General features: G+C 38.6%; 1 protein-coding gene and 1 long non-coding RNA gene across 7 annotated transcripts in view; one reads left to right on the forward strand and one right to left on the reverse strand.

Moving 5' to 3' along the window:
- The window catches only part of GRM8 (glutamate metabotropic receptor 8), a 768,989-nt gene that overhangs the window by 158,038 nt on the left and 584,220 nt on the right, over nucleotides 1-26,731 (reverse strand). The window lies entirely within an intron of this gene.
- LOC123384016 lies at nucleotides 10,658-13,187 on the forward strand. The gene is made up of 3 exons (XR_006594505.1): nucleotides 10,658-10,821; nucleotides 12,568-12,669; nucleotides 12,891-13,187. It is a non-coding gene; the product is annotated as an uncharacterized LOC123384016 (long non-coding RNA).

Genomic DNA, 26,731 nt, shown 5'->3' on the forward strand with positions numbered 1-26,731 from the left:
ATTGAATATTTGTCTTAGAAAACACTGCTGATGTTTTTACTTTTTAACTTGAAATATTCATTATAGAGATATTCGTACTCTAAAGAAAAAATTTTTTTAATTTTTTTTCAGCGTTTTTTATTTATTTTTGGGACAGAGAGAGACAGAGCATGAACGGGGGAGGGTCAGAGAGAGAGGGAGACACAGAATCGGAAACAGGCTCCAGGCTCCGAGCCATCAGCCCAGAGCCTGACGCGGGGCTCGAACTCACGGACCGCGAGATCGTGACCTGGCTGAAGTCGGACGCTTAACCGACTGCGCCACCCAGGCGCCCCTAAAGAAAATTTTAAAGTAGGGATAAGCAAAAGAAAGAAAAAGAGGAGAAAAAAAAAAAGGAAATATTTGCCCATTTAGTGACCTATCACCAGTTAGTGACAACCATGGCTTATTGTTTGATCTACATTCTTTCTCAATATGTCGACAGATATTGAAAAAAACAATCACTGGGGCGCCTGGGTGGCTCAGTCAGTTGAGCGTCCAACTTCAGCTCAGGTCATGATCTTGCAGTTCATGAATTTGAGCCCTGCATTGGGCCCTGTGCTGACAGCTCAGAGCCTGGAGTCTGCTTCAGATTCTGTGTCTCCCTCTCTTTCTGTTCCTCCCCTACTCTCACTCTGTCTCTCCCTCAAAAAATAAACATTAACATTTTTTTTAAAGAAAAAGAAAAAAAACCAATCAGGTCATACTATCTATCTATGCAGTTTTAAATGTTTCCTTTCCTCAGTTAACAATAATTATGGAAAATTCTACATGTCAGTACATAAAGACCACTAATATAACTTCATTGGCTATACATTTATTATGTCCATATATTATGAATTTACTTGACCAATTGCATACTGATGGATACTTACATCATTGCCAATTATTTGGTCATAAAATCTCATGCTTATTTCTTTGCATGCTAGTCTGTTTTAAAATTTTCTTCATCTGGATTTACTGTGTGAAAGGGCACACATATCTCAAATTCTGATGGAAATAACTTCCTTTTAGGAAGTTTACATTTAAACCAACTGTCTATGAATAACCACTAATATTTTAATAATATGCAAAAGCCCCAAGATTTATTCTAGGATGCAAACACACACACACACACACACACACACACACACACACACACACACACTTTATTCTCTCCCCTCCTTGCATACACTGCTTAATGTGCACACAAATGACCTTGGGATATTTTTAAGAGGCAGATTCTAACTCAGAGAGTCTGGACTGTACTTTAAGTGTCTGCATTTCTAACAAGCTCCCAGGTGATGAAAATTTTGCTGATCTGAAGACCATGCTCTGTGCAGCAAGAGCCTACAAGTCTAACAATGTATTGTTATAATATCAACAAGGAAAGTTTGCACCTTCACATCTACACATCACGGATAGTCACCTAAATTCCGTAGTCTCTTGAGGGGTCTATAAATGAGCTTTATGGAATTTTTACACCACCTACAATAGTAAACAGTGTGCATGTGGAAATGCATTATTCTGGAGGAAATAAATACTTTAATTCAAAACTCATAGGAATCATGACACTAAAATTCTTGTTGATGGTATTTTATTGTGCTTTATGGAATGAATAGACAGACTGATCAAGTTGTGCTGTTTTCCCATCTACATGCTAGATCCTTCCTCCAAAAGTCTTTTCCAAAGGAACACCATGGGAGTTGACTCACTGCCCTAGTCTATGCTCACTTTATGGGGCACAACACAGATTATCTAAAGATAGATGTTTACTGGCTTAGGAAATAAACTAATTTTAAAAACATTTAGGAGAATTAAAATTGCTCGAAAAGTAGCCTCCTCTGAAGCTGCTGTGAAGCAGAAGGATGTCAGCTCAACACTGTTGAGTAGAAATTGCCAGAATTATAACTGGCTCATAATTAAAGCATGAGCAGCACAATCCTAAAGAAGCCATGCATTCCTGTGTTTTTCAATTCGGGGTCAGTTCTATCGAGAATGGTGGGATGTATGATTTATGTTTCTCTCAGGAAGATGTTTCTTCCTGAGAGAAACACATTTTGAATTGAAAATCTATTTATTTTTGAGTAGGCTTCACTCCCAGGGCAGAGCCCAACACGGGGCTTGAACTCACGACCCTGAGATCAAGACCTGAAGTGAGATCAAGAGTCAGAAGCTTAACAGCCTGAGCCACGCAGGTGCCCGGAGAACCTATTTTTGAAGCAGTCACAAAATCCAGGGTGGGGGAAAGGCTGTGATTACCAAAAAAGCAAAATAAGAAAGAAAAAAAAAGAAAGAAAACCATAGTTCCTTAAATATACATGATCATGCAAACATAAATGACTATGGAACAAAAGAAAAGACTCTTTCTGGAAATGGATGGTGATGATGGTCACACAACTATGCACATGTGCTTAATGTCACTGTTCACTTATAAGTGATGAAAATGATAAATTTTGTTATGTATATTTTATCACAGTTTTAAACAAACAAACAAAATAAACAAATAAATAAACAAGGACTTTGGACATTTCCAGAAACCAAACAGCCAAAAAGCAATAAAATAATGGCTTAGAAATTGTTGCTTTCTTCAAAAATGCCTGTTTTTCCTTGTATAGAAAATTACGACATAGAACATTAATGTCTCCCTGAAATGTGTGGCAGGAAAAGAGGCATTAGCCTGTTGTTTAGGCCAAATTTAATTTGGGTAATTATGTTCTAGCTGCCTCAAAGTCCCCTAAAGTCTCTCATAATCCATGTCACTTCTATGCTTAATCTGTTTACAGCAGTCTATGCTCTTTCAAGTGGTCATTACTGTCTGCCCCTAAGGTGGCTGCATTTCAGCAGGAGAGGACATGATTCCTCTATTACAAAAGTATCCAACATGAACAATTATTCCCCTGAAGTTTGATGATGCAAATTTACCTGGAAGCACCTGTGAAAGAAATGGAAAATCTTTATAAAAGTAGGTCATGGTTAGCAGTTATAATATTAGCCCCTTCTTCCTCCTATCTCCTCATGTTTGGTTTAATCAACACTTTTGCCCGACGGAAGTACACATTGAAAAAAGTGAAGCATTTTACATCACACTCCTTTTTGTAACATGAATATGTTATTTTTATAGAAACGAATATGTTATTTTAAAAGAAATGATACATTTACCATTTTGAAAATAAGCTATTAACGGGTGCTAAAATACATTTGTTTTGTGATCCCGGATTGCCTAAATACCACTGTTCGATTTTACTCATACTTTCCTTTCCCTCGGTTATGTCTCTATAAAGAGCCAACTCCATTCATAAACAAAAGAGATGATGCACCTTATATGACCCAGACTCTTCCAGTTATCTTCCTACTGCTCCAGCACAAGGTAGAAAATTCCCACGACTGGCATCATTATTTGGATTAAGCAGAAGGTTACATGTAAAGTGCAGTAGGACTTCTCTGAGAGGTTAACCTACAAACTTGTTGATCAGCACATGTAATTTTACCTTTAAAAAAATGTTTATTTATTTTGAGAGAGGCCGAGAGAAAGAGGGAGAGAGAGAATCCCAAGCAGGCTTCACGTTCACTGCAGAGCCCAGTGCAGGGCTCAGTTCCACAACCGTGCGATCATGACCTGAGCCGAAATCAAGAGTGGACACTTGACAAAATGAGCTACCCAGGCGCCCCTGGATAATTATCTTTAATTAGCTCAGTGCAGGATTCTGGCGGTGTGGTGCATATGGACAGTCAGTTTCTTTAAATTTTTTTAATGTTTATTTTTGAGAGAGACAGAGAGAGAGAGAGAGAGAGAGAGAGGAGGAGGGCAGAGAGAGAGACACACACACAGAATCCAAAGCAGACTCCAGGCTCTGAGCTGTTAGAGCAGAGCCCCATGTGGGGCTCGAATTCACGAACTGCGAGATCATGACCTGAGCCAATGTCAGATGCTTAACCGACTGAGCCACCCAGGTGCCCCAATAGTACTACCTGGAAAGGTAGTTCAGAGTATTAAAAGGGCAGCCTGGGTGGGCAAGAAGGCACTACAAAATGACATGGGAAACCATAAATAGTGGCAGCAGGACCAAAGAGCAATTGTGAAGTACTGACCATTAGCATCTGCCTAAGATGACATTTACCTGCCTCATAACTCTGCTTCTCTGCTGTATTTATAGGTGGCACTACAGAATGTCCACAACATTCCAGTCTAGATACTCTGGAATTATTCTCCTTCTTTCTCTGAATATTCATCTCACTTTCTTCATGAAGCGTGATCTTCAACTTCTGAAAATTCTCTCATATATCTTTCCTTCTTTCCAATACCTTGACTACAGCCTTTGAAACTTCATCTAGCACATGAACTTTCTAATTGGCCACTGTGGCCCGCCATCCTCCACCAACCAGAGTGATGCCTCTGAAACACTACTCAGATCATGCTACTCAAAACTTCCAAAGCCTCCCTACTGCCAATAGGATGAAGGCAGTTTTGTTTACCCGACATCGCAAGCACCCCCGTGCGCACCTTTGTACTCTAGGCTGACCTCACTGCACTGTCCGTTCCGCCTCACTTGTCATTGAGTCTCACGCACAATGTCCTCTAGCCACACTGTCCATTCGGACTACACACTAGAGTCCCCAGGCAGAGCATCCAGTCTCCCAAACTTGCTCAAGCTCTTCAAACAGCCTGAAATCTACATCTGTCTTTTCTTCTATTACCAAACTCCTAATCATCTTTCAAGTTCTTGTACACATGCCATTTTAGCACTTTGCTTGCATCTCTATCACATCAATTTTTATTTTGCATGGAAGTACATTTACTGACCATGTAGTACATCTGTGTCTCACACATTATGAACTGTACGAAGTAAGGATATATTCCCCTCGTCACATGGCATAGTGCCTTACACAAGCAGATGCTTAATAGCCATTTATTGAATTTATTGCTAGCAGTGTGTGGTCCAAAGGCCCAGTGAAGAGTAATCTGAGAAGAGTATAGGAAAAATAGAAAGGACTTAGAGACAATGTATCACAGGTATTTCACAGGCTTATCTCTTGGCTTCAATGTACATCCCACGATAGTTTTCTGAATAGCCTCATTACCTTAGTAGGGGGTCCATAAACCTTCTGCAGGTCATTCTCCAGAAGGACTAGCTCATTTTGGAGTTATAGCCAAGCAAGAGGAAGCACTGGCAGGGGGCATCCCTTTCCCTCCGAGCCTAGCAAGGTTGGTGTTCCAAAAGCAAAAGATAAAACTAGGCTAAAATAAGGTAGCATGACAAGGGCACAAACAGGAGACAATAATATTAACACCAATCATGGCAAAATTAATAATGTAGCAATACCTGCATTTTCATTAGCCCGCTCCTCCTGTAATAAGTTTGCATTGAGCAGTCTCAGAAGCTGTGATATGAACGCGACCTTCCGCCAGGAACCCAGGGCTCTCTGGTTGGATGATGTGAAGGATCATTAACCACATCTTGCTGAAGAACATTATAGGTTATAAAAATGTCATCTAGACCATGCCGACAAGCCCATCTGTATTTAAGGCTGAATCCCTTTGAGATAAAAGCACTCCATGTGGCTCAAATGGGGCTGTGATTTCAGATGTCAGAAAACTATTAACACATAACCAGAGCACACAGGCTCTAATAGAGCAGTTGAAGAAATGTGGGATATGAAGTCTTTCCAATTGCCTCACTTAGAGCCTAAGCACTCATCAGAAAAGTACAACTGAGACAGAAAAAATTTTAAAGAATTTCATAATGTATCAATAAAATTGATCAGAACCTAAGATAGCCTTTTGTGCCATTAATGGCTGAGATTCTAGTGTACAGGACGGTGAGGAAGAGAGGTGAAAAATATTTACTATGGCACTGGAGTCCATCTGCCATGGGGGGAAAAGTGTTTATTGAGAATCTTGTGAGAACCAGGAAAAGCAAGAAGAAAATATTATTTCAAACTGGGATTAAAGCAAGTTAGTCTATTTTCTAGAATCACATCAATGGGGTAAACTGATATCTGAGAAGAAATAAACTATTCTGATATCTATGCATATTAAGTATAAAGTTGTGTATTTGTATTATGTGTCTGTCTGTCTGTTTCTCTATGTCTTCCTCTCAGTGTGGACATAAGAGGATAGGTATTAAGACGTGCACACATATTTTTTCTGCAGTTTTTGAGCCTAAAGGAAATCAATAGTAAAACTCTCTGAATTGGATTCTCTCCAGTGTGTCTACTCCCCTCTTTTCTTTTTTCTTTTCACTTAATTTTTCAAGTTTATTTATCTATTTATTTTGAGAGTGAGAGAGAATGGATGGGGCAGGGGCAGAGAAAGAGAGGGAGACAGAGAAGTCCAAACAGGCTCCATGCTGTCAGCGCAGACCCCACCACGGGGCTTGATGATCTTATGGTTCGTGAGATCGTGACCCGAGCTGAAATCAAGAGTCGGAAGCTTAGCCAACTGAGCCACCCAGGCACCCCTCCTACTCCCCACTATTCACTCTCTTTGCCATCCCGGTCATCTCTTGAAACTGGGAAGTTGTTCTGGAACAACGTTCCCACACAGCTTTCCCCCTTCCCTTTTTTCCTTCTCCCTCTCTCCTGCGCTCACCATCCTTACCTCAGGTATATACAGGTGGGGAAAGCTCATGAGGAAAAGAAAGGCCCCAAGTTATATTTTAGTTCCCTTCTTCTCATGCCAACTTCGTAATAACTACAACATACTGCCGCCGAATGTGTCATCATAAAGTTTAATCACTTCTAACCAAGAGGGTTTTTCATTGTCTAGTGTGGACCAATACATTGTAGTATTATTATTATTGTTATTATTATTATTAATTTTAAAAGAAAATTGATGTAAATGCACATAAAATGTCATATCAGCTGATTTATTCCTGATTACCCTTGTCACTGCAGAAGGACTGTATAGTCAACATCAATTTGTAGTTAATTCTCAATCATACTTTTACAGCGCTCTGTTAGCATTGGAAATACTTTATCAGAGTTTCTCTAGCTTAGATCTGTTCACTTGCTCTCTTTGTCCCTAGAGCAATGATCTGTGACTATTCAATAAAACCTTTTAAGGGGCACCTGGGTGGCTCAGTCAGTTAAGCTTCTGACTTCCACTCAGGTCATGATCTCACGGTTCGTGAGTTTGAGCCCTGCATCTGGCTCTGTGCTGACAGCTCAGAGCCTGGAGCCTGCTTCTGTGTCTCCCTCTTTCTGCCCCTACCCTGCTTGTGCTCTGTCTCTCTCTCTCTCTCAGAAATAATAAACTTTTTAAAAAACTTTAAGCATTTTAATGTTTAAAACAATAAAAATTTTTTTTTAACATTTTAAACTGATCATCTAACTATTCTGAACCCCAAACAAATGATGATAGGTCTGCAAATCTGTGAAATAAATTCAAGTTGGGTTGTATGCACAATCGCCCTCTCTGTCTCTCTCCCTCTCTATGTATATATGCTCTATATGTGTGCTTATGTGTGTATATATATTATGTGTGTATATATGTATATGTATACATATATACATATTGTCACTATTATTATTTTGAACAAAGTATCACTTAGATCAATTAACAATAAGAAAAATAAAAGTTATTTTGCTTTCACTTTGCCTGTTTTTCCAATTGAGGGCCCCATGTTGTGCAATGCCCCCCTCTTTCTTATGGATTATAGAAACACTATGGATTTTCTGTCTGTTCACATTTCTACTTAGTGTTAGGACAGAGTTCTGGCTTCCAATCTCCTTATATGTGGAACTGGAAACCAGAAGTCTCACAACAATATTTTTAGTTCAATAAAAACGTAAATACTATGAGCGAGGAGGGCCTGTGCCTTCAAGAAGCATCCTCTATTTGGTAAAGGAAACACAGATGCTATTAATCAAAATAAAGAACAAAATAATCAGAGACAAGGAATAAGCATGGTGCAGAGAAGCCCTGGGGGAGAAAGAGCTCAATCCCTGGGAAAGCTTCTTGGAGAAGCTGCTTTTCGTGCCAGGTACCATATGAGGCGGTTTTCAGACATTATTCCATTTAATTCTCACATCCTTGACAAATAAATAGTTTTAATCCCCATTTTTCGGGTGAGAAAAAAAAAAACAAAGCTTAGCAAGATTAATTGATTTGGAAAAACATACCCCGGTCACTTGCTCACCGGGGCGCTTTCCACTATGACCTGAGATCCTGTAGCAGAGGCTGGAAGGTAGGTGAGTGTTGGGGAGGTGAAATAAACATCAGCATGAACTGAGGCACAAAGGTAAGAGAATCTGAGACTTGTTCTAGGATGTAGAATGTATGTCTACTGTGGCAAAATTGTTCCTTTTTATATGGAGAAAATAAATCTTTCCCAGGCTTAAACCTCCTGACTCCTAGCTATATTTCATTGGTCTGAACTGTCACATGACCCTTCTAGCTGGAAGCTGTGAGCACATTGTTATCTCAAAGGTAAACTGGGTTACATGAAAATGGACCAGATGAGTGGATTCTGGGTAGGCAGTGGCATTATGTGCCATGCATAGAAAGCACTGAATAAATGGTAGCTCTTAATTATTATTACTGTGTTTTGTTGCATCTAAGACACACATTTCCCACACATTAACATTCCTTAAATCAGTAGATGTCCTACAATTGGTGTTAAGAGAAACTTATACACCTTGGCTTTGTGTTAAAAGTATTTGATACTCATCCATTTGTCACCACAGTCAAGTTGTTTTCATTGGTAGCACCATGCACACTTGAACTTAAATTTAATTTTTTATTTCTAGTTGTGACTTAAAATGTCAACAAAGAGATGATGTAATGATAACCACTCAAGCAAATCACTGTTATACCAAACAAGACAGAGAGAGAGAGAGTTGAAGGAAGTACATTTTCTTTAAGAAGCAGTAGTGTTAGTGGTCAAGAATACAGGTGCTAGATTCCGAAGCATGTTTTGGTTCCCCCACTCAGGAGCCATGTGATGATGGGGAACTTATTTTATTCCCTGTGGCTCATCTGTAAACTGGGGGTGACAATAAGGTCTGTGTGAGAATTAAATGAGTTAATGTTGATAGAGAGCTAAGGTATCCAGCACATAACAAGTACTCAATAAATGGTAGCTGTCATTACTATTAACATTGTTTGAAGCAATGCCTCACTGTTGGGGAGTAAATGTACTCTCACGTTATCTTTTAAGTCCAAAATCAAGTGCTTTCTAATTTCTAAGAAAAAAAACATATACACAGGTAAATAAAACTGTGTATCTATGTACATGCATATACCTACATACGTATATGAATAGTTATTCAAAGAAAATCAGTAATATACATGAGGAAGGATAATTAAAGACAACAGAAATTGTCTAATATCTTGGAATATACCATAAGACTTCAAAAACGAAGAGAAGCTCTAGATACCCATAGAATTTCATCAGAGACGAAAACTCAGTAACCATCTAAAGCTTCTGGCAGTTATTCAAGAGGAACTGTTTAATATCCAGCAATACATACTTCTATTAGAAAAAAATCGAAACCGTGAGTACAACCAAATAGGAAATGCAAACAAAACCTGGTGTTCTTCAGTATGCTTCAAAATTATTCTGTCAGTCCTAAGGCAAGTAAAGAGACAAAGATCATAAGCATCGGTTTTGGAGAGCAGCTCATCACTGTGCTGTCCAAGGCCAAAGATCATGCAGAATATTTAGGCTGTGAATATGATGAAGGCTTAGACTCAAATGTTAATTGTGATACAGAAGAATCAAGTCAAATAAAATCATGTGCATGAATGAACAGAAAAGTGAGATGAGTTAAAAAACATAATGTACATTTAGCATAGTGGTTCTTCTTTCCCAGAAATAAGATTATTAAGTCAATTGTAGATCTTACATTAGGTGGTATCTTAGATCAATGCTATAATTCCAAAATTTGTCCTTAAGGGTTCACTGTGAATAACTTTATTTTTAGAAAAAATTCCAATATTAATACACATTTATGTTGTGAATTAAAACTTTTTTTAATGTTTATTTTTTGAGAGAGAGAGAGAGAGAGAGAGAGAGAGAGAGAGAGAGACAGTGTGAGTGGGGGAGGGGTAGAGAGAGAGGGAGACACAGAATCCAAAGCAGGCTCCAGGCTCTGAGCTGGCAGCACAGAGCCCAATGTGGGGCTCAAACCCATAAACTGTGAGATCATGAACTGAGCCAAAGTCAGATGCTTAACCAACTGGGCCACCCAGGCACCCCTTGAATTCAAAATTTTTAATCATAAATTACTCTCATTAGTATATATCAACAGCAGCCTCGTTCTTCACTAATTAATGTTCTTTATTTTTCATCATAATCTGATTGAGTTTTTGGAAGAAATGCAGACAAAGTGTGAGAATTCACTTCATCCCTTGGCTTTTCTACTTCAAGATCTAATTTTCAAAGATTAAAAATGTCTGATGCCATGGCCATATGGCAATGTTTCCCATGGACAGAAATGATATATCCCCAAGCACCTAAATCATGCTGCAAAAGAGCATGATTTTTCTCCTCTTGAAAATTAGTCTATTCAATCAAAATCTCATGGAAACAATTATTGGTTTTCTGTGTGTAGCTCACTCCACTTGGAGTCAACTACTGCCTGAATCATCCTTATTCTGCAAAGCTGTATATACAAATATTATATGTTGCAGCCAATATCCAAATGCCTTCTAACTCCCACAGTGGTGAAAGACAAATTGGTAACACAGTGAATTATTTCAGTTTAACGTTCAGTTCTCAAGACAAACCGCTGGTCGTTAAAGGCAAGCGTTATGCACTGATGATGATCCTTCGTGAACGAAAATGTGAACAGATTTCACAAATATTTTCAGGTTCAGAGGTACTTTATAGGGTTTTTTTCTGATTCTAAACACTTAAATCAAAGCAAAATGTCTTGTTTAATTATCCTCGGGAAAGGGAAAATAACACAATGGAAATATTTGCTTATTTTTCTTACTTCTCTGCTAAGGATATTAGCTGACACTATTTATTTAACCAAATGTTTACATTACACTGAATACCAAGTACTTAATGTACTTTTAAAATACACCTCTATACATGCAAAGTAAATGAATTCCTCAAAGTGATGAGAGAACTAGCCTGGATGATTGGCTAATGGGCGTATGTCAGTAGATAGATGATGAAGTAAATGGGGGAAGAACTTCACAAAGAAAACTCCCCAAGCTCTCTCCAGTGAGTACATTTCATTTAATGCACTATAATTGCCTGTGTATGTTCCTGTTTTGCCACTTAATTGGGAGCATCTATCTCAGTGTCTGAACCATATGTTCTGTACAGTGATAGCCATAACCAGGGTCCACTGGATCACACCCAGACAATGTCGTAATAAATCGCCATTTTCCCAAAGCACAGAGTTACTCTATATGAAGATGGTGATATCTCTCTGCTGTGAGCCTTACTCAGTCCCCAGTCCATTTACCACACTCTACCCAGAATTACAGCTTTTAAATCTCTTTCTGGGGTAGAGGGATAAAACAACTTTTCTGATTAGTTTCACTTTAATTTCATGATCAGAACATTCAAAAGACTTCACCACTGCCTGGAAACCTCCCTACATTTCTGTCAGCTGGCTCTCTCTCATTGTGTTCAACAATTGTTGCCTGTGTTCTCCCCTCTACTAAGTCCCCAACTATCCCCACCTTCCTCTTGCCTCAGCTGATGATCTTACCCTATACTTCACTGGAAAACAACAACAACAAAAACAAAACTCATAAAGCTTAGCTGCCACTTTTATTCCACAGATAAATTTTCCCTTTATTTCTCTCTAGCTAAAAGAGAGAAAGTGTGTGTTCCGTTAGAGGTCAACTCCACTCTACGTACTCTGATCATTACCTCCTCCATATGCTGCAGAGCCTCTTCATAGGTCCTCACATCACTTACTACCTCCTTAAGCCTCTTCTTTATTACAGAGGCTTACCTATCAGCATTCAACTGTACATTAGTTCATTAGATGATTGGGCAAAGGCAGAGATGGTAAGAGAGGAAGAGGGAGGAGGAAACAAGAAAAAGTGTCTTCCTTTGATACCCTGATCCTTCTTCAGCTATGACCTCAAAACTCTCAAGCCAAAATTCTCAAGTTGCCTAAAAAGTCTCTCTCCATTCACTATCCTATCTTCCTTTACTTTTCAGCCCTCCGTAGCTATTTCTGTCCCCCGGTATTGAAGCTTCCCTTTCAAAAGTCAAGAAATTGCATCCACGTTGCCTAACCAAGATCCTTACCAGTTCTTACTTTCTATGGCCTCTCAGATGTTTGATAACACCCACCATGCTTCAGAAAATGAGTTCAGAGTTTTATGTAAATTGGAATCACAGTTCTACCACATACTGGATGGGTCACCCTTTTAAACTTCCTCATCTATAAATAAGGATAGCAATTATTTCCCTCTAATGGTGTGTGTGTGTGTGTGTGTGTGTGTGTGTGTGTGTGTGTGTGTTGATTACATGATATACCATGTGAAGTGCTTGATCTCATACCTGGCATATAGCAAAAAGTTGTCAGTTTTTATAATTGGCTTTATTATTGGTGTTAATTCTTCCTTAATCATTCTCTTACTTTGTACTTCAGGAAAAAACACTTGACAGAGGAAAAAAGACTGTTGCTTAGTCCCCTGCATGCATATACAGGCTGGTACTACCCATGTCACAAGCCACCATGACTTTGTCCCAGGTGAAAGTATTGCTGTCTTTCCTAGACAACTTTTGCAGGGTGGTTTTGGGGGCTGTTGCCAAAGGGTACACCTAGAAAGTCTGTGAACTTCCCCCTATCCTTTAAATTAATCTCTTTTTGGGTGAATTAGCCTAGCCATGTTTGACTTTTGTTGCTGCAACTAAAAGTTTTGATAAAACAGTCAAATTTCTAACTCAACTTATTCTTCTCTCAAATTTCAGATTCATATATTCAGCTATGCCCTTGTCATTCTCACTTGGATATTTCAGAGCCACCTCAAATTTAACATGTGCAGAACTGAACTACTGATCTCCCTCTCCCCCATCCCAAACGGCTTGCATCACAGCATATGGCAACAAATCCAGAACCTGGAAGCTGTAACTGCATATTCTCTTTGTTACCCTCCACAGTTTCTAAGTGGTCAGTTTTGCCTACAAAATACATCTTGAATTTGTCTACTCATTTCTATTCCTATCTGTTACCACCCTAAATCAATTGCTACTATCTCACAAATGAACCAAAACATCTGATTTTAAAATTTCTCACCCTTTCCCACTTTGATTTCTTTCAAAGCATTCTCCTCATAGCAAAGTAAATTTCTCAGAACAAAAGTAATGTCGCTCCCTTGCTGAAAAGGTGTTAACGGTGTCTCATTGCTTACACATGGGAAAAAATTCAAAACCCTTACTATCACTTCCAAAGCCCTGAACGATTTGGATTCTGGTTACCTCTCTAACTGTATCATATGCCTACTCTGCCATTTATTTCACCAGGGCCTGAACTCTCTGACCTCACTTCACCTCTTTAAAATCTAGTTATTTTCTCAGATTACTCAATGCCTCTGGATCAGGGAGGAATTTGTTTGGTGGATACTAACAAGTTGGGTATTTCAAACCCCGTTATCTAAAACATACAGATAATGTCTTAGATGGAAAAGAATTACTGTCACTTAAACACTATCTTTATATTAACAAATGTTGCATAATGACTGTGATGTTCAAAACCTTGATTATTAGGATGATGTAATCCTTCGAAGGAAAACACAGGGAAACTCTGTATTCCCACCATAGTTACTGGAATATTTTATTCCTGTCTTATTCCTACAGTGACAATATAAATCTGGGACTTCATCTGCAAATTACTTACAAAATGGTTGTGGGAAGACACCCTCAGGGTGATAGGCTTTTAGAAGCCATGTTAACATGTTAATTTGGTGCCTTTCTTTATTCCTTCCTTCCTTCCTTCCTTCCTTCCTTCCTTCCTTCCTTCCTACCTTCCTTCCTCTTTCTCTCAATCTCTCTCTAAGTTCATCTATTTATTTTGAGAGAGAGAGAGGGAGGGAGGGAGACAGTATGCACCTGGGCACATGTGCACTTGCATACAGGCAGGGGGAGGGGCAGAGAAAGAGAGGGAGAGAGAGAATTCCAAACAGGCTCCTGGCTCTTTCCTGAGATCTTGACCTGAGCCAAAATCAAGAGTTGGATGCTTAAATGACTGAGTCACTCAGGCGCCCCTTGGTGCATTTCTTATGTAAGTAAATCATTACTATTTTCATTTACATTATAAATGTGAGTCCTAAATGTGAATATCTGGATGTGATGACAGAGACAAAGGAAGGAGAACTACTTAAGAGGGCTTACATTCTTACTCTTACAGGTTTAAGGTCAGTGCTTTGTAACTCCTTCTTCCCAATGTCAGGAATCACTTCACTTTGAAGAACAGCTTTCCTCGGTGACACATGCATCTCAGTTAGTGATTAGTCACAGGAACACTGACCTCAGCCCCAGTGCAGTGGGGGTTCTCAAGGACACTAAGAACTCTCTGAGGAATAGAAAGTTGGGCTCTCCAGGGATAATTCTTAATATGTGTAAGGATCAAAAGGGTTTAAAAGTGATCAAGAGAGGCAAGGGATGCCACTGTGGTTTTATTACATCTCTCTCCACTGCAACCCCTTGCAATCACACATTGTGGGCGTGTGTATGGGAAGTGGGGGGGTGAATCTGACCAAAATAGGGCATTCAGTTGGGGTAAAAGCCATTCAAATCACTAATTTGACCAAAATGGCCAATTAAGTGGCCTTGTCAAGAAGATAGAACTCTTTTCCAATTGCATCAAAATAACTGATGTCACCTCAAATTACATTAAATAAGTTACCTCCAACAGAAATAAGAAGACAACTGTAACGATTATATAGATAAGAACCTCAGTTTCCACAAGCATGAAATCTTACCATAGAATATACTTACTCATATCAAAGTGGCTCACTTTCAGCTGCCTCTATGGCTCACAATAAGAAGTGGCTTATCTGATATATGGAAACCTCATAAGCCACAAGACAAACAAAAATAATAGTCTAGGGCAAATAATCTGTAACAAGGACACCCATGAATATTCTTGGTATTTATTTTAATATAGTTCAGTTCAATAGGGTTGTTTGCTTTCTAATCAAACAGCAATCTGTATTTTTTATTTATCTTCCTCAGAAAGAGCAACAGAACTTATCTTGGTAGTAACCATCGTGGGTATGAAGGGGGAAATAATTGGACCCAGGGATATCTCAAAATGATACAAAATATATCCTTTGATAATTCTCAGTAAATCTTATAACACAGACTATAAACAACTGCTAGATTTAAAAGTCACAATGGCATAGTCCTAGAGTTCATATTGCAGGATTGTAAGAAGGTTACAACTTCCCCTAGAATCAAGATAAAATGCCATCCATTAGAATTAAAGTGAACTCTCTTCATAACCATTTCTAGAAATAACCAGAGCCCTATGCAGGTGCACGTGCATTCTAATGCTTCTTCTATATCTGGACTTGAGTTAATGTGAGGTGACAAGGGTAATTTTCAGATCAATTGGCATGACTACATGGTTTATGGTAAAGTGAACATCCCTGGTGACCGGTGTGTAAACAGACCCCAAAACAGCCAAATCCCTAGGTTCTGGTCTGGCTTTGCTACTACCTGCTTCTGCAAATTTAACCTCTCTTGGCTTTAGTTTCTATAAATTGAAGAAAAATGGAATGCTTTGTCCATAAGATCAACCTCCAGTTCCAAATTCTTAATCAGAAAACTTATGGCAGATGTAAGAAAATAATTAATGGTCTACAGAATTAAAATCAAAGAGACTTGCTGAGGTAAGCAACAAAATTTTCAAAGGACAATGTAAGGTTCATTTCCTTCTAGACTGGGTAAACTTGTACCCAGTATTTATGTGGACTTGAAAATTATAAGTGTTTTAAATAAATTAATTCCAAAATGAAGGCATTTAAAATTATTAGCTGCTTATCAGCATGAAACACAAAGAACACTGAAGTGTGAAATTTTTCCACCAAACTCATCATTAAACTTTCACTAACAATGCCATCATCTCCTTTCCCCTCTGTGATCACACCATCTCCCAGGTACAATTTTAGGTTTAACAGTCTTAAAACTAGGCAAGACCAGGAAAGCTGAGCAGGCAAATCAAATGATTAAGTTTTTAAAAGTTTTACAGGTATTTAAGCCTTGAGAAAGCTTAATTAAAGTTAATGAAGAATTTAAAATAGGAGTGAAAATTAAAGCAGTAGGAAATGTTAAAGGAAAAAATTACTATTCAGTTGAAAAAAAAAATCCAGGAAGAGCCACAGGGACTGATGCTAAATCATCATCGATTGAAGGAACTGACTCTGGCAAGCGCACGGAGTGACTCAGAGAAACCGAGCTCTGGAAACGTGGGCAGAAAAGGAAAAGTGGGGGAGCTGTGTCATATGGAGGAAGCAATGGGGCACCTGGGCGGCTCAGTCAGTTAAGGGCCTGACTTCAGCTCAGGTCACGATCTCACAATTCAGGAGTCCAAGCCCCGCGTCGGGCTCTGTGCTGACAGTGCAGAGCCTGCTTCGGGTTCTGTCTCTGTCTCTCTCTATGCCCTGTCCCTGCTCATGCTCGCACTCTCTCTCAAAAATAAAGAAAGAAAGAAACATTAAAAAAATGCAGGATGCAATGAAGATTTTATTTTTCAAGCGGAATATTGATTCTGCTTAAATGTACTTCTCCTAACTTTCATATCATCATAAAGACAACTGGAATATCCATAGCTTTTCAAATTCACTCACTCAGTCATTCATTCAACATTATATTTGGATCTCAGTTTGTCAGAACACCTGGTATAGTTCTGTACCACTAAATTCACTACCCACCTACCCTATGAGACTAGATTGCAACTGCATCTCATATTTGCATGAAATAAAATGTAAAATTTAAAACCTCATCCTTCAGGGTCCCACTTACTGGCTACTCATCCTGAACCAGGATTACCCCTGACCGATTCTATCAATAAATGAACACGTAATATAACATTTTCTGGAATATATTATTGTGAATACATACCAGGCATTTGAATCAGTGGTGTTGTTTTAATTTATCAAATGATATCTGAGATGAACAGGGACTAGAAATCAAGTAGCTGGTCCAAATCTAAAAAAGCCACTTTCTTTTGCTCAGTCACAATAAGAATGATCACGTCGAGGGGACACCTGGGTGGCTCAGTTGGTTAAGCATCCAACTTCAGCCGAGGTCATGATCTCGCGGTTCGTGAGTTTGAGCCCCACGTTGGGCTCTGTGCTGACAGCTCAGAGCCTGAAGCCTGCTTCATATTTTGTGTCTTCTTCTTTCTCTGCCCCTCCCATGCTAATGCTCTGTCCCTCTATCTTTCTCAAAAATAAACATTAAAAAAATTAAAATTAAAAAAAGAATAATATCAAGAATTATTACATGTGATTTAATTGAATCCCAAATTGATACATTTCCAAAGCATGGCACATGGGAGAAATACAGCATTAAAAGCACCTAACAGAGTAACTGTATTTACAGAAATGCACAGAAAATGGGCTAACCTTGGTACTCTCTCCTATTACAGGCCATAAATATTGTGTTCAACCATTTCTTTATGGTTGGCAGTATGACATAAATAATAAAAGCTATCTTGAATAGTCTACCAGTTATCAAAATCAGGGAACTGCCCACTAAACTTTTATTATTGGCTTCCTTTTTGGGAGGGAGGTGGGGGTCCCAAATTCAAACTAGAAATAATAATCATAAAATAATATGAATGGGTACTAAATGCCCACATTTGGGGGATTTGGAGAGTGACATAAAGTTAATGACAACCGTGAGAGTCAGACTGGGTTGCCTAGGAACTGTGCCCCCATACCTTAATCTCTGCTGGTACTCAAAACAGTGAGGAATATGAAAGAGGGGCATAGTCAAAGGCCAGCATAATCTCCTGGGGGCATCAACTGACATGCCAATTAATGAGAGATCTAAGAACTGTGATCCTTTCCTCATGTCACCATCTAGGAAGCAAGACCCACCAGGCAGAATAGCAGCCACGAGAAGGGGCTGACAGTTAATAGGTGGAACCGAGGAGGGATACCTTTGGTTGTTGGAGGTGCTTTGCTTTCATGGACAAGCTGTGTTTTTCTATTTAAAAAATTAAAATGTGCTGGTTCTCATCAGTAAGCATTGCCTTTGGAGGCTACATGTACTTAGGGAAACAAATTCATCCACATCTGACATCGGTTGCAGTGTCTAACCTTTGGCATTAACAGATTAATGCATTAGCCAGGAACCCAAGTGAAAAGTGCTTATGCACACAGTGCTATGGCTATGATTTAGCAATGTTCACGCAGCAATTTATATTTTACCGAGTGCTACAGTGCTTTCCATTATTTTTTCTTCAGGACAGATCCCTGAGGTGTTATCTCCATTTTTTTTTTTTTTTTTTTTTTTTTTTTAGGTGAGGAAGATAAGCCATTGAATAGTTACTATGGAATCATGGAGATTTAGTTAAGCTATGTCTGTACACACAGAAACAACCTTTTGGAAAATAAAAATGAGTCTAAAATGCTTGCTTGACATTAAACAGACTAGTGATATTGAAATATTTTCTTAGTAGTAAAACTCCACTTTTTTCTCCCAAATGTTACAATTCCAATTTATAAACAAGATAATAACTATGTTGTATTTGCAAAAAAAAATTTAAGTATAAATTTCTAACATTTATTATTAGGGTAATTAAATGTTTTTATGAATATAAGATATAAACTCAGAAGGCATGAAAACATAGTTCCAGGCTCTATTACCCTCAGCAACTGGGAATTTCAGAACCCCTGAACTCCACAGACCTAGGACCCCTGGGTAGAGGGGGGAAATGTTTACTTAACCTAGCCGTGAAAAATTATAAATTCAATACAACTGTTACACACGCATCAACATGCGATAATGTGTGAGGTGGGAATGCGTCGGAACATTTCAGTTCAATCACTTAGCCAACTGTCCAGTCCGAGGTGGAGTGAGACGAGGAGAACCACCAGCAGAGACAGCTATGAAGTGTGATTGAAAGGGGGCAGGAAAGAAGACCTGTGGCTTATGGAAAAGCTCCTTCCTCATCCTCTTTATAGATCTGTCCTCTTTCCGGCAGGAAACAACCAACTACAATTAAGTAAAGAGATGTTAACAGTTATGTTAATTTTTTAAGAAGAAGCAATAGCCTGAAGCTGATGACCTGGAGCCTGGAACTGTCTCCTCTGCTGTGAAAGGATTGAATGGATCTAGAGGAAAACCTAGAGAAAAGCAGGCAGAAAGATCAGGTGAGATTCAGCCCGTCGTCTTTGATGGCATGTGTGCTGAGACCATACAATTTCCCAGGCTGAGACGTGGGTCACCGAGTCACAGAAGCACTTCTCAACAGAAGTTAAATGTGGTGAACCAGATCCCAGAGAAGATAAGGTCATGCCTCTCCAGGGACAAAAGGAAATCTGAAGAGAATTGCCTGGCCTTGGACAAGAGAGAGGAAGTAAAATGAATTCGAAAAAAGGACAGGAACTAGTGAGTGGAACCAATGAGCAGGACTGGATGAGTAGAGAACAGGGTTTCAAACTGTCAGACTTGAAAGGGACCTGAGAGCATCCTCTAATCTGAGAAGTTGGAGGCACACCGGTTGCCTATCAGCTCTGTCCACGGTCTCCTCAATGCTTCAAACCTGGGCTAAAGTCAACAGTATGGCACTGAGTTACCAAGCTATTCTGTGTGAAGGCTGCTTTTTAGATCAACTGTAGTAAAATCCTTTGGTTCTTCCCAAAAGGGAATCTGTGGAGGATGTGTGCTAATATTGGAAGGGAGGGATCCATTTTAAACAAAGAAGGAGACCAGAAACTCTAATAATGGATTCTTTGAAAAAGAACTCTCTTATTCCCCAAATCTATGGAACAGAAAATTAAGCTTTTACATACAAATGGCAGCGGGAACCTACTTGGGGTAGCATTTCTGTTAAACCAGAAAATATATGTGATCGATCTCTGTAAACTAAAAGGAGCTAGAAAAGGGAAATAATACTGAGGTGGCCCTGGATTTAAGCCATTATTTCATAAACTGTACACAAACTGTATGTGTGTGTATGTATATATGTATATGTGTGTGTGTGAATATGTGTGTGTATGTGTGTGTGTATGTGTGTGTATATATATATATATATATATATATATATATATATATATATTTTCCTGAATATAAATGTGGCAGCTGTACATTACCGAGTATTTGGAAAATGGAAAGATAAAAACAAAAGTGAAATATTCAATCTTAAAGTTTCCACTTAGACACAACCACTGTTAACAGTTTGGTGTGTTACATACCAGACTTTATGGATATGTACATCTGCGCCTTGCTTATAAATAAAATTGGGACCCAAATGCTTTCTTTTTTTACTTGTCATTACTTGCATATTTGTATACAAGATTTACAAGATTTCAGACTGTAATCCTAAAACATTATTTTATAGTCTATTGGAAATTCTATTACTTTTAATAAATCCCCTGAAGTTAAAAAATTGGGTCTTGAAATTACCACTATTCCAAATAAAGTTGTGGATTAATGTCTTTGGTTTTACTTGCATTTGTTTGGTTACTGGTAAGATTCATCATGTTGCATGTTTTGGGCTGTTTGCATTTCTTTTGTGTATTGCCTTCAAGTCTCCTGTCCATTTTTCTCCTGAGGTACTAAGCTTTTTGAAACAGCTCTCTATGTATTAACTATATTAAGCCATCCTCTGCCATAGCTATTTAAAATACCATTAATTTGTCTTATTTCATTTATGGTACTTTCTTACATACAGGAGGCTTTAAATTTTTATGGAGTTAAATGGTTTCCCTCATGGTTTCTGGTTTCGGTGTCAAGTTTTGAAAGATCTCCTGCATGCTACAACCACACATACATATTCACCAGTAGTTTTTTTCTAGTTCTCTCAAGGTGTAATGAGCTTGGGGCTTAGAGGCTGGAAGCCATTCCTAATCCGCATGTTAACCCAGTGCTATATTCTGCCCCCACTGATCTGAGGGTTAATTTGATCTATGCTTTAATTTCATCATAAAATATGATTAATATTAGTATCTACCTGGTAGGACAGCTAAAAGTAATAAATGGGGTAATCCATGTAAAGTACATGGCATAGTGCCTAGCATATAATAAATACTAAATAGGGGCGCCTGGGTGGCGCAGTCGGTTAAGCGTCCGACTTCAGCCAGGTCACGATCTCGCAGTCTGTGAGTTCAAGCCCCGCATCAGGCTCTGGGCTGATGGCTCAGAGCCTGGAGCCTGTTTCCGATTCTGTGTCTCCCTCTCTCTCTGCCCCTCCCCCGTTCATGCTCTGTCTCTCTCTGTCCCAAAAATAAAATAAACGTTGAAAAAAAAAATTAAAAAATAAATACTAAATAAACCCTAGAGATCATTTAACTCCCTACTACAAATAATATAATCTTGTAGAATACAATAAAACAAACCTAAATTTAAATTTTTCCAAATTTGCCTGAACACTATATTTTGAAAAATACCTATTGTGTCCCACTAATTTGAAATGCCGCCACTATGCACTAAGTGACTATACGTGTTTGGATACATTTCTAGACTTTTCATTGACATCCACTGATCTGCCTGGCTAGTAATACAACACTGCTACAATATTAAAATCAGTATAGCTGAATACTGTTTTAATTACTATCAGTGCAACCATCCCACCAGAATAATTCTTTTTTTCAGAAAATGCTCTTGACTAATCAGGTTGCCAGAACTCCTGGCTAAAGTTGCAAGAGGGAATTAGCACAAGTATATGAAAATGTCATTCTTTTAAAGAGCACTCCAAGTGTTCCCTGCAAATACTTGTAGAGAAAGTCCAAGATGAACTTTTCGGTCTAAATCCTATCTTAACCCTAATCACTGTCCAGTAGAGTATAAGTGTTCAGCACCAAATGTCAGAAAGAAAGGAAGGAAGGAAGGAAGGAAGGAAGGAAGGAAGGAAGGAAGGAAGAAAAAAGAAAAGAAGAAAAGAAAAGCAGGTGTTTAAACCTTCTTTGTGAAGACCACATTGATAAATACTTTGAGCCTCCCTAAATCATTCCCTAAACCTAGCCCCCCAGACTCATGAGACCCTGATTCATCACAGGATGTTGGTCAGTCCACCCGTGCAAACCCTGCTTCATCCATTAATTACCACAGGAGGAAGAAACCATACCTCTCTAGAAGCTGAGAATGGTAGTCAAATGCCAACAACTATTCCCCATAGCCCCTCTGCCCTGCAGTGGATGGCTTGGTGGCCAGGGGGTTCCTACCTGTCTCACCCAGTCAGTCATCATTCCTGTCCAGTAGGAAGCTAAGTGAGTAGGAAGACCGAGATACCAAAAGTGCTACTGTTATACCACTCTTTCCAACAGAGTAGAAAGCCCCTCATAGAAATAGAAGGAAAAAAGGAGTTCCTTAACAACTTGTTTCAAATCAATAGATACCACTTTAATGACAGAAAGTTGCCATACCTTCACAGTGGCCTGATTTCTGGCCCATCCCCTATTTAATGATTCTGTGTGCAAAGTATATGTTTTGATAGATCGCTGGAAAGCCTTGTCATTAACTATTAAAATACCGTGTTCATGTTCCTACTTACTGGGTTTTTATTTCACAGTAAATACCTTAAGGAAATTACTCTAAATTTACATTTTGTAACAGGTTCCTTGGGTGCTTTTACTTTCTCCAGGGATTGGGAGGCTTGAAGGAAAATAAAACTAAAAAGGGATCTCTTAATACAAATGTGTAAATTATGCTGAAGATAGAATAAGCAATGAGGAAAACTGCTATTTTTCAAATTAATTCTGGCCATCAAGTAGATTGGGAGTGTGAATGTGACAAAAACCATATGAAAATGTGTCTATGACATTTTAAGACTCAGGAGAGCTGATGACAGGGATGGTAAGTTTAATCAGCAGCACAGAAGTCAAGAGGGGAGACTTCAAAAAGTCCTGATAAAGGGAAGGATGAAATCACAGCTGAGATTCTAAAATGGAGGGAAGCTGAAGGGATTCATTAGGCTATTCAGGAAGAAATTTCAGTTTTCCTTCTGCGAAGAATTCACAAAACAAAGAAAAAGGCAGGAAGAAGAAAGAAGACATATCTAAAGAGATCAACAGGAATCTGCAATGACCTCCAATTTCATGAGCATTAGTGCACACGACAGAAGGACAAATAGTAAAAAGAAGAATGTTTGTAAAATACAGACTCAGGAAAGCTAAAGCACATAAAAGGCTAAGACTTGGAAAAATACATGTGGCAGGAAATACCTTCTCCTTCCCATCTGCCTCCTCTTCCTCCTCCACTTTCTTCTTACTTTTAAAGTACCATCCAGTTCAAGAAGGGCCAGAAAAGCAAATGTCCTGTGCTCCTCATAGAGGGTATGATTCATGAGTGTTTGTGGGTGGAGTGCTATTTTACCTCCCATTCTCTTCTGGAGTGGGAGACAACTGTCAATTAAAGATGGTAAGGGTCACCATTGGCATGAAGCTAGCTGGCAGAGGAGACAGTAAAAGGCTCTTTCTAATTCTGAATGCATCAAAGACTCTCAGCCATGTTCATTTTTGGGTGACCGTACATCCTGGTTTCCCTGATACAGTCCCATTTATGCCTGCCTTTCTGGCATACTTATTAATAGACCTCCCTTCTCTTTTAAAAAAATATCTTTATTGGAATGATAAATTACATGGTCATCTTGCACATATATCAGAATGCCAAGGGTATTTCACATTTAATTGTTTTCAATAACCTTTGAGAATCTGTGGAAAATAGAAGTGGTGCTGTGAGGTTGAAATGAGCAGGTGTTCTCATTTTGAAAAGTGGGAAGAAGGGATATGTTATTATATCTAGACTAAAGAACAGACCAGACTTGATAATCTGAGGGACAGATTATTGTACAGATTTCTGTGATGACTTTGAGAGAGAGAAAGCAGCCACTGAGAGGGAACATGAATTTATAAAGACTAAATTAGGTGAACTCCGCCTTAATTCCTTCTTTATTCAAGCGACTGTAGTGCATGTCATGGGATTTCTGTAGACAGATCAAATGTGGATTTTAACAGGCCCTCAGACAAAGTTCTTCTTGATATTCTTAGAGGCGAGGATAGAAATATGAATTGCCATACAGTTTGTTGAATTTTAATTGGTCGAATGACTATGCCAAATAGTGTTGACTAATGGTCACTAATGACCAACATTAACTCTGCCCTTGGCACTGTCCTTTTCAATATTTTTCTCACCAAATTGGATTAAGACCTGCTGATCAAAGTTACATCTGATGCATGGCAATAGCAGAGACTGAGATGGCAGAGTCAGAATCCAAAATTATCTCATCAGACTGGGAAAACGAGCCAACACTTAATATTAAATTTCATGGGGAGAAACAATTTCACAGGGAGAAATTTATTTTCCAAAGGCAAGTTGCACAAAAACAAGAAAGGACATGGGATTATATAGTAGCACATGTGAAAAAGAAATAAAGGTTTTGTTGGCTAAAAATCATATTGTGGTGAGTTGGCCACAAAAACATTAATATCAAAATCAAGAGGGTAACACAGCAATTCTACATTGAGCCCAGCGTATCACACCCAAAATAATACGTTTCAATCTGGGTACCTCAAGCTTAAGCAACATAGTGACAAACTGGGAACCATGCAGAGAACAACCAGGAGAGTGAATTGTAACAGTCATTTTTTTAATTAAAAATTTTTAATTAATTTGTTTAATGTTTATTTATCTTGGTGAAGGAGAAAGAGAGAGACAGAGACAGAACGCAAGCAGGGGAGGGACAGAAAGAGAGGGAGACACAGAATCCGAAGCAGGCGCGAGGCTCTGAGCTGTCAGCACAGAGCCTGATGCAGGGCTCAAACGCACAAACCACGAGATCATGACCTGAGCTGAAGTCAGCTTAACCGACTGAGCCACCCAGGCACCCCTATTGCTATTATACAATAGCAATAATAACACAGATTTGCAATCCTTTATCTACATTCTGAAACCCAAAAAGCTAGAAAACCAAAAAATGTTTAATTTGTTGCCAAATCCTGACCTGAAATAAAAAGGGAAGGCTAGTTATAGTCTTTATCTATTCCAACTTCACATGAATATTCATATATTTATCTGAAGAAATATTAATGTACTTGTTATGGTATTCTGCCCTATGTCCCACTGGGAATATTACATTATCTTTCCATGTATCTCCATATTGCCTTTAAAATAAAACTCCAATAATAGGAACGTAGAAATATTTTCAAAACATTCAAAATCTATTCAAAGACTTAGGTTAAAGAACTGTGAACTAATAATAATGATAATGATAAATAACAATTATCATAATTATTGATATAATAGTTATTATATTAATGCAATATATAATAGTATATATTACATAATATACCATTAAAATAATAATGATAACAATAATAACAATAGCAATAGCTAATATGTGAACAGTGCTACGTCTACAGCATCCAGACCAGCAAAGATATCACCATAGCAGAGGTCAGGGCCCAAGTGCAACATGTGGCCGTGAAAAGCAATAAAAAGACAGTTAGACTTCTGCCTCTCTCTTCACCTGCGGCTAGAAACAGAATTCATGTCATCTGTAGACTGTGCACCCCCTACATCCTTGGACAACGTAGGGAAAAGACCTCGAATGGGAGGTAATGGACTTCTAGGACATTCAGGGATGTTTTGCAAGGTGGATCCCTCTGAGTAGGCTTCACTGGGTGGGGGAAGGGGAAACTTACAAAGAAAGGATCAGAAGAGGACATAGCACTCTCCTCCTCCTACTGTCTTCATAGAAACGTATGTAGGGCTTGAGTGAACTGCTAGATACAGTGGGGGGGGCTTTTCTTTGCCTTTTAAAGGGCAAGCTTATATGCTTCTCAAATTTGTCAGGGTAGATGCTGAGTTTTAATAACTGCTAACTTATCAGTTATTATTTTGAGTGCTTTAATTCCTTTGAATGTGCTGTTCTGGATTCTAACATTCAGAAGTATGTCTTGAACATAAAAGTTTAAAGAGACATTAGTGGGGAGAGTAGACTATATGACCTCTAAGATACTTTCCAACTCAGAGCGTCTTTGGTTTTACTAGATGCTCTGGAGAAGTATTCTGTATTATTAATATTTCCTCTAATCTTAGTTGGCATTCTATTAGCGTTCTTCACTGATACTGCACAGCGAATAGAGGACTTAAATGTATCAATATAGACCTTTGTCCTCAATTCTATTAACTGATTCAATGTAATATAAACTGCACTCAGGTTGAACATCATTTCTACCTAACTCAAACACTATAATTCAATCTTTTCTGATTCTCATTCCATCTTTCAACCTGCCAGCCTCTTCCCATCTATTTCCTTCCCCTACTTGTGCTTCAGACTCAACAAAATCCATATTCCAGCTCTACTGTACTGCTTACCAGAGATTTGATAATCCCCAAATAGCAACTAGGTAGATTTATAGTTGTCTGTGTCATAACAACTGAGGGATATAAAAGGCAGTGTGTTTTTCCCTAGTCATAATCCTTAAATGCAGGTGATAACATCTTCTGTGATCTATTTGGGATTCTTTCTCCCTTAAATAGGAGGGTATATTGTCTTCCGGCAGTGGGTGTTCACACCCTCTAATCTGTATCTACAGAAATGCTCACTCTAAGCATCTCAGTGCTGCTAGCTTCAGATT

The sequence above is a fragment of the Felis catus genome, chromosome A2 (assembly GCF_018350175.1).
Source record: "Felis catus isolate Fca126 chromosome A2, F.catus_Fca126_mat1.0, whole genome shotgun sequence".
Taxonomy (NCBI): Eukaryota; Metazoa; Chordata; class Mammalia; order Carnivora; family Felidae; genus Felis; species Felis catus.